The sequence below is a fragment of the Mytilus californianus genome, unplaced genomic scaffold, assembly GCF_021869535.1.
Source record: "Mytilus californianus isolate M0D057914Y unplaced genomic scaffold, xbMytCali1.0.p SCAF_8, whole genome shotgun sequence".
NCBI lineage: Eukaryota > Metazoa > Mollusca > Bivalvia > Mytilida > Mytilidae > Mytilus > Mytilus californianus.
This window is the reverse complement of record NW_026262734.1, coordinates 43,978,352-43,989,318: the sequence shown is the minus strand read 5'-3', so window position 1 is coordinate 43,989,318 and position 10,967 is coordinate 43,978,352.

Genomic DNA, 10,967 nt, shown 5'->3' with positions numbered 1-10,967 from the left:
TTAAATCACCCACTCATACAAAAACATTTCTATACATTTCCCTTGAAGTTTCTTCTTCTTCTATAAACAAGACTTATTCTGGTGTTGATTTGGGACTTCTAAAGTTTGGCTTGTCATGCATGTTAAGTAGTCCTTTTATTATAATAACACTAATTTTATAGCAATAAGTCCTATTTTTTTTTTCTTTCTGGGGCCATTTGTCCATTTCTATTCCTAAAAAATGTACACATCTGCAGTATAATCTTCAAATTTTGTTTTGCCCTGCCACACAATAGACAAGGTATATATAGTTCGAATATTCTTCCTTCTGTCCTTCCATCTGTCATGCCAACATTTTGTCCTTCCTCAATTTGAACAGTTTTAGTTCACATTTTGTTTTGTGACATACTTTTCACAGAATTACAGCCATGATACTTTAATAGAAAATTCATGAAAGTTATACTTCCTCAGACTTTTTTTCATTTAACAATATGGCATCAGACAGGGGCATTTATTAATGTCTGAACAAATTTAGTTGATTTACTTATTAAATCAGGGTCATAGCTTGCCTTAAAAAGAGGTCCTCTCTGCCCTTTCTGTGTACTCTTCTACATTTATAATCCTGTCCAGTGCTTTTTGTTTTTGAAGAAAATAAATACTTTTCAATGCCTAAAAATCATTTGCATGTAAATACTGGAAAAAAACTTTTTTACCTCCCCAAGTACTATCAATCCAGTCAAATTATATTTATTTATTCAACCATTTCAATTTTAAACTATAAACATGATCAAGTGTCCCTTTTAAAACAAGAAGTCTTAGATAATGTGTCCTTCATCTTAAAATTGTGCCCCTATATATCCTTAAATCCTAGCTAGAACAATGTTGAAATGTTTTTAAGTATTTCAATTGATTAACCTGGTACAATAATTTAATGTAATGTGACCTTTATAAGTCAAAGATTAAATATTCTTACCATAAGTAGATGTATTGAAGTCTCAAATATTCATGTTAAATTAGTTTTAAAATTAAAAAAAATAAGTAAAAAACGTTCTCCATATCATTTGTAAATTTTTTAGCCAAAAACAATTAATTTGATAATATTTCCACAAATAAACAATCATATTAAATTGCTATATATTTATATTGATTATTTTTGTACAGGATTAAAATTCCTTTGTCAGGAATATTTTTGTCTGGGTTTCAAAGGTTTTAAAGCAAGAGAAATGATTCTAATAGATTTAAATTGTTGTATTTAAGGTTAGAACTCACAATGACATCAATTGTTTACTTATAATACTATTATTTTAATTACCAATCATTTTATAAAAAAGAAATTTAAACTTTTGAACATACAGAATTCCACTTATCTTATTTCACTGATGTATGGTGTATTGGGGTTATGTTACAAAGAGGATATCCTTTCATGTGGTTTTGTGTATTGGGTTTATGTTCCAAAGAGGACATTCCTTTTATGTGCATGTATTGTGTATTCGGTCAGTTGTTTACAAAAGATCATTATAGCATATTACAATCATCTAAATAAACAAAAAGAGAAAAATGTCATTTATTGATTTTTGTTTAATAGAATACAATGTTTCTCTTGATGCATGAAATTCTTTTATACAAAACTTTTTTTCTATTTACTTGTATATAGATTTTAGACTTTAATATATCAAAATTCTTATGTTTGAATTTAAAATTGTTTTTGAAGCCTTAAAAGCATGAAAATTTAACAAAGAACAAAAGTACATGCATATCAATTGATTGTCTTTCATCTTTCATTGAAATGGGGTTTTCCCCACCTTTCAAGTGTCCTTGCTGTCTGAGTAGTTTAAGTGGTTGTTGCTCAGGGTTGTTGTGTGACATTTGATGTTGTTAACTTGATTTCGGTGGCTTATTACATTTGGGGTAAACATTTTTTGTGTGCTAAATTTGATTAAAAACTGCTTGATTGGAATATGAATGGGAGAATGAGTTCTCAATTGTTATTTTTCCTGAATTAAAAGAGAATATTGTAAAACTTGCCCATTTCTGCCTTTTTATACGTCCGTTTATGGGAGGTATTATGATATACCGTTGTCTGTCTGTCCGTCCGTCCGTTGTCAACATGTCGGACAGTAATTCAAAAACGCTTTCACCAAATTTTATGAAACTTTGATGAATTGTTTATATGTATTAACGTAAGCTTCCTATCGATTTTTATAAATTTAAGATTTTACGTTTCAGAGTTATGGCACTTTATTCATAAAAATGTGGGATTTTTCCACTTTTCTGACTATTAACTCAAAAATGCTTTGAACAAAAATTGTCATGAAACTTTGGTGAATTGTTTATATATATTCACATAAGTTTCCCTTTTGATTTTACGTATTGAAGTTTTGGGACTTTATTCATAAAAAAGGGGGGATTTTCCAGTATTTCAGACAATAACTCAAAAACGCTTTTAGTAGTTATCATGAAACTTTGGTGACTTGTTCATTTCTATTGAAATAAGCCCCCTTTAGTTTTTTTTATAAATTTCTGATATGACATTGCGGAGTTATGGAACTTTATTATGGAAAAAATTGTCAAAAACTGTCCAGTTGGTGATGGGCGTATCATGAGGCAGAGCTGATGGCACAGCTCTTTATTTGGAATAGAAATGGGAACCATCACACAGCAAAATTTCTTTGGTACAATAATACAAAGAAGAACTTGTTTCGAAACAAGTTTATATTATGTTTGCTTGCAAATATATCAAGCATATTTTGGACTATTCAAAACAAGAAAATTCAGAACACCAATTTCCATTCAAACAGGATACACATCTTTTCTTGTATTGTGCTGTTTGGTTTCTGTTTAATAGTTGGGTCACCTCAACCTACGTTTGAGACAGGGATGGCTCTGATTTAGCTTTGTGTAAATTTTTTGATCTTAAAAACTATTGGAAGATAAAGATAGGACTTTTTAACTAGTGCATACATTTTGGATACTAATGTAATGGTCTATTCAAAACAGGAATACAATGACTTTACACTGCAAGCAAGAATTATTCCAATTTATATAGGTAACTGTCCAGATTGTTTTGTACCGGATACATTTTAAGCAGAACATGAATAAGCTGTTTGTTGCAGTGGTTCCGCTTTTGTGTTCTCTAAAAAAGAGAATAAAAGAGTACATATGAAAGTGACTGTTTAAAAAAAAAGTAAAAAAAGATAATAATGAAAGATTTGAAGACCAGTACAACCTCAAAACAGACAAATGAAAGTTCAAAATAAAACCAGACTATGTGTGCATAAGACAACATGCCCTGCTCCCACTATCACATTTCGGTGTCCGGTGAACAATCAAAACCCTAATTTGGCACATAATTTTAAAAGTTTACATCATAATAAACATGTGTACTAAGTTTCAAGTTGGTGTGACAACTTCAGGGTTAAATATCTTGACCAAAACCTTTAACCTGATACCGGTCAGTCAAACGGACAGACACACTGACCGAAAAACATAATATAATGCCCACCTACTATCTTAGGCGAGACAGACTGAGTACTATCGTAGGCGATACAGGAAAACAACAGTAACGACTGAGCAATAGCAATGGGAACTCCTAAAAATGTTGTGATATCAGAGGCTGCAAGATATCCTATCCTTTTTGAAGTGCAATACCCGTTGTAATGTACAAGGGTCAAAAAGTAGTTATTAGTAAAGGATTAAATCTGCAGGAAGACAAAAACACAAAACTCTCTTGAAACTGGAGTCAAGTACAGTTTTATAATGGAAACGATAAGGAAGTGAGGCGGTCAAAAATGTTTGAGAGTATGACTTTCAAAAATATATTCAACAACATCCTCCACTTAAATATAGATAACACTAAAAAAAATTGCACCACTCAGCAAATAGTATTTTACCGATATACTAGTAAGATGATAAGTAAAAGCTTGTCCAAGGCACTTATCTCACAACTGAAGTGGGCGTATTGAGCTATGGTGAAGCAGTCGCCTGTTACAACCTTATAAAAGTCTCAGGAATATAACCAATTCAGTCATTTATCATTTATGAATTATAATTATGAAATTAGTATGCGGATGCCATTTGAATATATGTTTGCGGTCAAATATAGACAAAACATACTGAGCAAAACAATTGTATGAACTCTAAACGTAATTGAACTATAGGTGCATTAACAGTGTAAATATGTCCTATTATGCACGCTTGGCTCGTCATATTTAGATTTATAAATCATTGTCAAAGACAGGAACATGACGAAACTGGTTATAAACCCAGAGCTTGTCATGTGATGATTTCAGTCGTTATTAGTCCTCGTAGCCTTGAAGTATACCTTGATCTCCATTATGAGAACATGCTCTGACAAATATATCTCCATTATGGGAACATGCTATGACAAATCGACTTTCATTATGTGTTCCTGCTCTGACAAATCAATCTCAATTATGAGAACATGTTCGGACAAATCGATCCCCATTATGAGAACATGCTCTGGCAAATCAATCTCCATTATTAGAAATACTCTGACAAATCTATTTCCATTATGATGCTCTGACAAATCTATCTCCATTATGAGAACATACTTTGACACATCAATCTCCATTTTTAGAAGATGCTCTGACAAATCGATCTCGATTACATGAAAATACTCTGACAAATCATCGCCATTATGAGACCATGCTCTGAAAAATCGATCTCCATTTTAAGAACATGCACTGACAAACCGATGTCCTTTATGAGAACATGCTCTAACAAATCGTTTCCATTATGAGATAGGCTCTGACAAATCGATCTCCATTAAGAGAACATGCTCTGTCAAATCTATCTTCATAATGACTCCATTATGAGAACAAGCTCTGACAAATAGAACTCTATTATGAGAACATGCACTGACAAACCGATCTCCATTATGAGAACATGCTCTAACAAATCGATTTCCATTATGAGATAGGCTGACAAATCGATCTCCATTAAGAGAACATGCTCTGTCAAATCTATCTTCATAATGACTCCATTATGAAAACAAGCTCTGAAAAATAGATCTCCATTATGAGAACATGTTCTGGCAAATCATCTCCATTATGACCTCATTATGAGAACATGCTCTGGCACATAGATCTCCATTATGAGAACATGCTCTGACAAACCGATCTCCATTACCAGAACATACTCTGACAATATATCTCCATTAAGAAAACATGGTCTGACACATCAATCTCCATTTTTAGAACATGCTCTGACAAATCGATCTCGATTACATAAGTATATTCTGACAAATCATCGCCATTATGAGAACATGCTCTGGCAAACCTATATCCATTATGAGAACATGCTCTGACAAATCGATCTGCATTATGAATCCATTATGAGAACATGCACTGACAAATCGATATCCATTATGAGAACATGCTCTGACAAACCGATATCCATTATGAAAACATACTCTGACAACCCGATCTCCATTACCAGAACATACTCTGACAAATCTATCTCCATTATGAAAATATGCTCTGACAAATCGATATCTATTATGAGAACATGCTCTGACAAACCGATATCCATTATGAAAACATACTCTGACAAATCTATCTCCATTATGAAAATATGCTCTGACAAATCGTTCTCCATTATGAGAACATGCTCAAACAAATCGTTCTCCATTATCAGAACATGCCATTACAAATATATCTCCATTATGAAAACATTCAGTCAGATCGTTTGCAATTATATATGTATTACAACATGCTTTCAAATCGTTCTTCATTATGAAAACATGCTCTTACAAATCGTTCTCCATTATCAGAGCATGCTCTAACAAATCTTACAAATCGTTCTTCATACTTAAGCAATAAAAAAACCCTATCACGAATGGCCCGAAACAAGACTAACATTCCAAGACCAAACACCAATTTCCCGCCCTTCATCCCAATCGATCCCGTTTACAGAACCTACCTTTTGTATGTATTGTTAATTTGTTCTCGTCTTGAACATTCATGTAATATTTGCCACTGGACGTTAAACAATCAACAATTAATCAATCTACCAGACACGTTAAACATCTGGCATTTAGTTTAAGTGCTACAATCATATACGCATTGTGTACCCACTTCCCGTATCCAACCTCTATGCAAGGACTATAAATTGTCTCAAGTAGTGATCCAATATCAAACGTTTATATTCGAGAACCAATAAATAATTCGTGTGTATTGCTCAATCCTTCATGCAGTTTTCTATAACAGGGCCACAGAACGAGGTGTATTTTGGTTGTTCAAAATTTTCCATCTTTGTCTAAGACTATAATTATCTCGTGTGAAGTGTCCCATTGTCTACCCCTGTGCCTATTCAAATGAAAAAAATCTACGATGTATTATATCAGTGACTATAATCTCTGTACCAAACTCTTTACCAGGTCCAAAAATATTTCTCGTCCTATTTTCTAAATGCGATTTTATAAACAACCATTTTCAATGAACTAGTATACATTTTTTTAGGGGCCAGCTGAATCCCGACTCCGGGTGCGGGATTCGCTGCGTTGAAGACCCATTGGTGGCCTTTGGCTGTTTTCTGCTCTTTGGTCGGGTTGTTGTCTCTTTGACGTTCCCCGTTTCCATTCTTAATTTTATTAGAGTTATAAAATCACGGCTGTCATTCGGGAATAATGATAGTGAAAGAATAAGTAACAGTGGTCAAGTATTGCGATTGGATCGTGATAGATCTGGTATAGGATCGTGAAGGAAGTCTTATCGAGAAGACGCATGCAACGTCAGTAAATAATCTTATTTTAATCTATTATAATGACAAATATTGGAAAAATAAAACTGTCTGTCAAAATGGTTCAACATTATGATCAGTATCCGAAAAAAATAAAGGCTTAAAAGTAAACCGTTTTTACAAAAACTACAAAAGGCAGATTGCTCTTCGAAATTTCAGAGAAATAAAAATGTAAACAAACTTTCAAAAACTGGTGCGAACGACTTTCAAACTGGTGCGCACGACTTTCAAACTGGTGCTCACGACTTTCAAACTCGTGCTCACGATTTCCAAAATGGTACGAATGACTTTCAAAATGGTTGCATGAGTTTCAAGAACATGTGCTCACGACTTTCAAACTCGTGCGCACTAGTTTGAAAGTCGTGAGCACAAGTTTGAAAGTCGTGCGCACCAGTTTGAAAGTCGTTCGCACCAGTTTTTGAAAGTTGTACTCGCCAGTTTTCAAATGTTGTGCGCACGATTTTTCCAACTAGTGCGCACCGATAAAATCTCAGGCAAACGAAAATATTTCTTTTTACTTGGCATTTAAGGGGCTCTTTAAGGGACTCTTTACATAATGACATACACTTTCCCGATAAAATACAAAAAAATAGTAAAATATAAATACAAGGGTATCAATTGAGAAATGTATACTCCATACGCAGATGAAGTTGGTAAATCGCTGCTAAGGTGAAGAAAATTTATAATTTCAAAATTGAAATCATCTCGTTTGTCAAAGACTCTGGTATTGTGCTTATCGCTGTAGTCAAATTTGGGGTATGTCTAAAAACGAGGCCCAGGAAGCTGTATATGTGGTGTCTGTAATCTCTAGCTCATGACAATTAAGTGGATGCAATCAGAAAAGTTTGTATTGTTAGAAAGAACATCTTCAATACACCTTTATGTAAAATTAAATGATATAACTTCTTTGATCTAACCCTTACGAAAACAAAAACGTACACATTAAGATATTTACAGGGGAAGACCACCAGACCCTTTGTGTGTCGCCTCTTATGTTTTCTTAAAAATTACTGCGTTTTTTCTTTAACTTAATGCACAGTATTATACAGGAGGTTGAATCATTTTGACAGACACATATTTTTTTCTGATTTGTTCCACCTTTTGACAATGCAGTAGATTTTTCACAGATTTTGAAGTAGATTTACACTTTAATTGCATTCACGATCCGATACCAGATCTTTCACGATCCGATCACAATGCTTGACCACCGTTAGTTATTCTTTCACGATCATTTCTCTCGATATACCGAATGACACCCGTGAAAATATATCGCATGTTTATTGTTCTTTCATCCCTACTCAAAGTGACGGTTATTGATCTCGATCTTGTAATATTGTTCTTTCATCCCTCCTCAAATTGACGGTTTGGGATCACGATCTTGTAATATTGTTCTTTCATCCCTCCTCAAATTGACGGTTTGGGATCACGATCTTGTAATATTGAGATATTAATTATTGACCTGGGTGATACCCATGCATATGATAATCGCCTCTGAACCTTAAGCAACCGTCTATCAATCAATCAAATATATTGGTCTGCATCCCAACCTCTTCATAGACATCTCACATCAGGGTCTGGATGGGTGGTTCCTCGTTTCTGTATTCTTAATTTTTTATGCCATTTTTTCCTATATTCTTTATATAATTTTGCACCACATTATTCTCTGTTCTTTATTTTTTAACCTATATTTCTCTATTCTTTAATTTTTTTTTTGTCCTTTATTCTGCACATTTTGCCCATTATCTCTATTCTGTAAACCCCATCCACACCCTCTTAAATGTAGTGTCCCTATGTCAAGAGACTTATACAGTACAGAAGCCTTTGCTGTATCCAGCCTAGCTCTAAGAGTTCATTTATTTAGACAGCTTTTATATATTATGCCATGGCTAAATATTTTGTCAGCACAATTAATATCTAGCATTCAATCTCTTTACCAAGACTATTGAACATTTACAATATATAATTTTGGGTATAACTTTTTCATTGGGTCCAAACAAATGTGTGTCATACAAATTGGAGGTGCGGTGCTGAAAGTTTTGTTCAAGGGGTCTAAAATATATTATTGTCAGTAGCATAATGTATATTTATAAGTTGTCCACTATATCATGAAAGGAAATCCTGGTGCGCATGGATGCCTATGGTTCCAAGTAACCAGAAGTAAAAAAAAACGGATATTATTTCGCTTTCCACATCTTCTGTAGTAACTAAGTCCCAAGAAAAATGGGATCACGTTAACCTACATTCACATGTGAACAGCCATAGTTAGTTTTACGTTTATGTCCAGATTTAAGTATCACTAGGTATGATTGATCTAATACGCTAGGCTGTACCATTTGACATAGGATCGAATGTCAAAGCAAAAGGCTAGCTTTTCACACCCCAAAATCTACTCCCGTGTATTTAAATATAACCACTAGTCCGAACTGTCAAATCTCCGTGTAACTCCCAAGAGATTGGGGACAAATAAACCATAATAATATTACTGTTTGAACACACTTAAAGTGTAAACATTTTAAGGTAACTTTTCAAACATTAATTTTATTTTCTTTATTCATTTTTGACAAGTTACTGTTAATAGAACTTAAGCTATATCCATCTCAAATTTAAATAATTTACAAACTTCAACAGGTAATAGAAGATTGTTTGACAAATAATTCGTGACTAGTTAATTGGCTTGGTGATTTGTTCATTGGTAAACGAAAACGGAATCCCTTTTAAGAGTCACGAGGAGCTAGATGGGGAGTCCTTCAGTTTTGTATTCTTCAGTTTCTTACGCCGTTTTTATCTATTCTTATTCAATTTTGCCCATTATTTTCCATTCTTAGTAATTTAGCACCGTATTATTCCCTATTCTTTCTTTTTAGGCCTATTTTTCTCTAATCTTATTTTTTCGGCCCATTTTTTTGAAGTATTGGCCAATTATTCTCTATTCAGTAAACCCCTTCCAGACCCTTACTCATTATTGGTTTTGGGTCTACTCTAGTCGGATAGCATAATAAGAAATTGAGAGCACGATGTTTTCTCTTCACATTTATTACCCCTTTTTGCATTTTTCTAAGCATTTGCTTTTTATTTACTTGTAGTTTTTTATCATATGATTTCCGATTAAATTTCGATGGGAAATTCCGGAACATCAGATAAGTTTTTGAAATATGTACAACTTATCTATCGACAACAACCCTTCTTAATTCAAAATGCTTTTTTCCCATAAGAAGGAAGGCAAAGTATTTATTTTCCATCATGTGAAATAGACTTACATTTATTATGCAAAAAAACGTGCAAAAGAGAAGTATATATATGCATAAATTTATTTTATGTTAGTTGGGACATAATATGCATGTTTGTATACTATTCCCAGATGTTAGCTGTCAAGTGGATATGTCTACATGCTGTTTTGGTTGATGTCTTTGCTGTTTAAACCTTTACTTCAAATTTGTTTTACCATGTTTACAGTGCAATACGTATATGCATGGGTGTGGTTTCTACGGACATTTTTTTTCAGTTCTCTCTTGTCTCTCGCCTCGCATACTCAAACAAATTGCACACAAACACGTACATACTTTGTCTTATATTTCTTTGTGTTATATCTCTTATGTCAAATTTCAATGGTATGCTTGATGCTGCAAAAAAATTGTGATGGTATGATACAACAGTATACAAGTAAAAGCCAATATAATGACCACTAATATACATGTATGTTGCAGCTCAATTTGAAAGCATATGCACGGTATAAACAGTTGCGATACAGGAGTTTTAAGTATTGGAATCCATTGTTTTGTCGTAAAATTGTATATAGAAAACCTATTAAATGTATTTCAACCCACAGCTAATGAAGATGGAAAATAATACGAATGATCTAATAAGATCTTAGAGTTTGGATCTTCTTTTTATGTACGAGGGTCTGGATGGGGGGTCCGTCATTTCTGTAATCTTTAATTTTTCAGACCATTATTCTCTATTCCTTATATTTTAGCTCCCATTATTCTCTATTCTTTACTTTTTTGGCCTATTTTTCTCTATTCTTTATTTTTTTTACCCTTTATTCAGCACATTTTGCCCATTATTCTCTATTCTGTAAACCCCATCCACACCCTCATGTATGATGTTCCACTTCTTGTGGTCAACAATTCTCAATTTTCTGCAGCCATATATTTCTTATATAGCAACTGCATGGTAGCACAATTTTTCTATCTGTTAGACGAAATGTGTTATTCTTTGTGGACAACTGG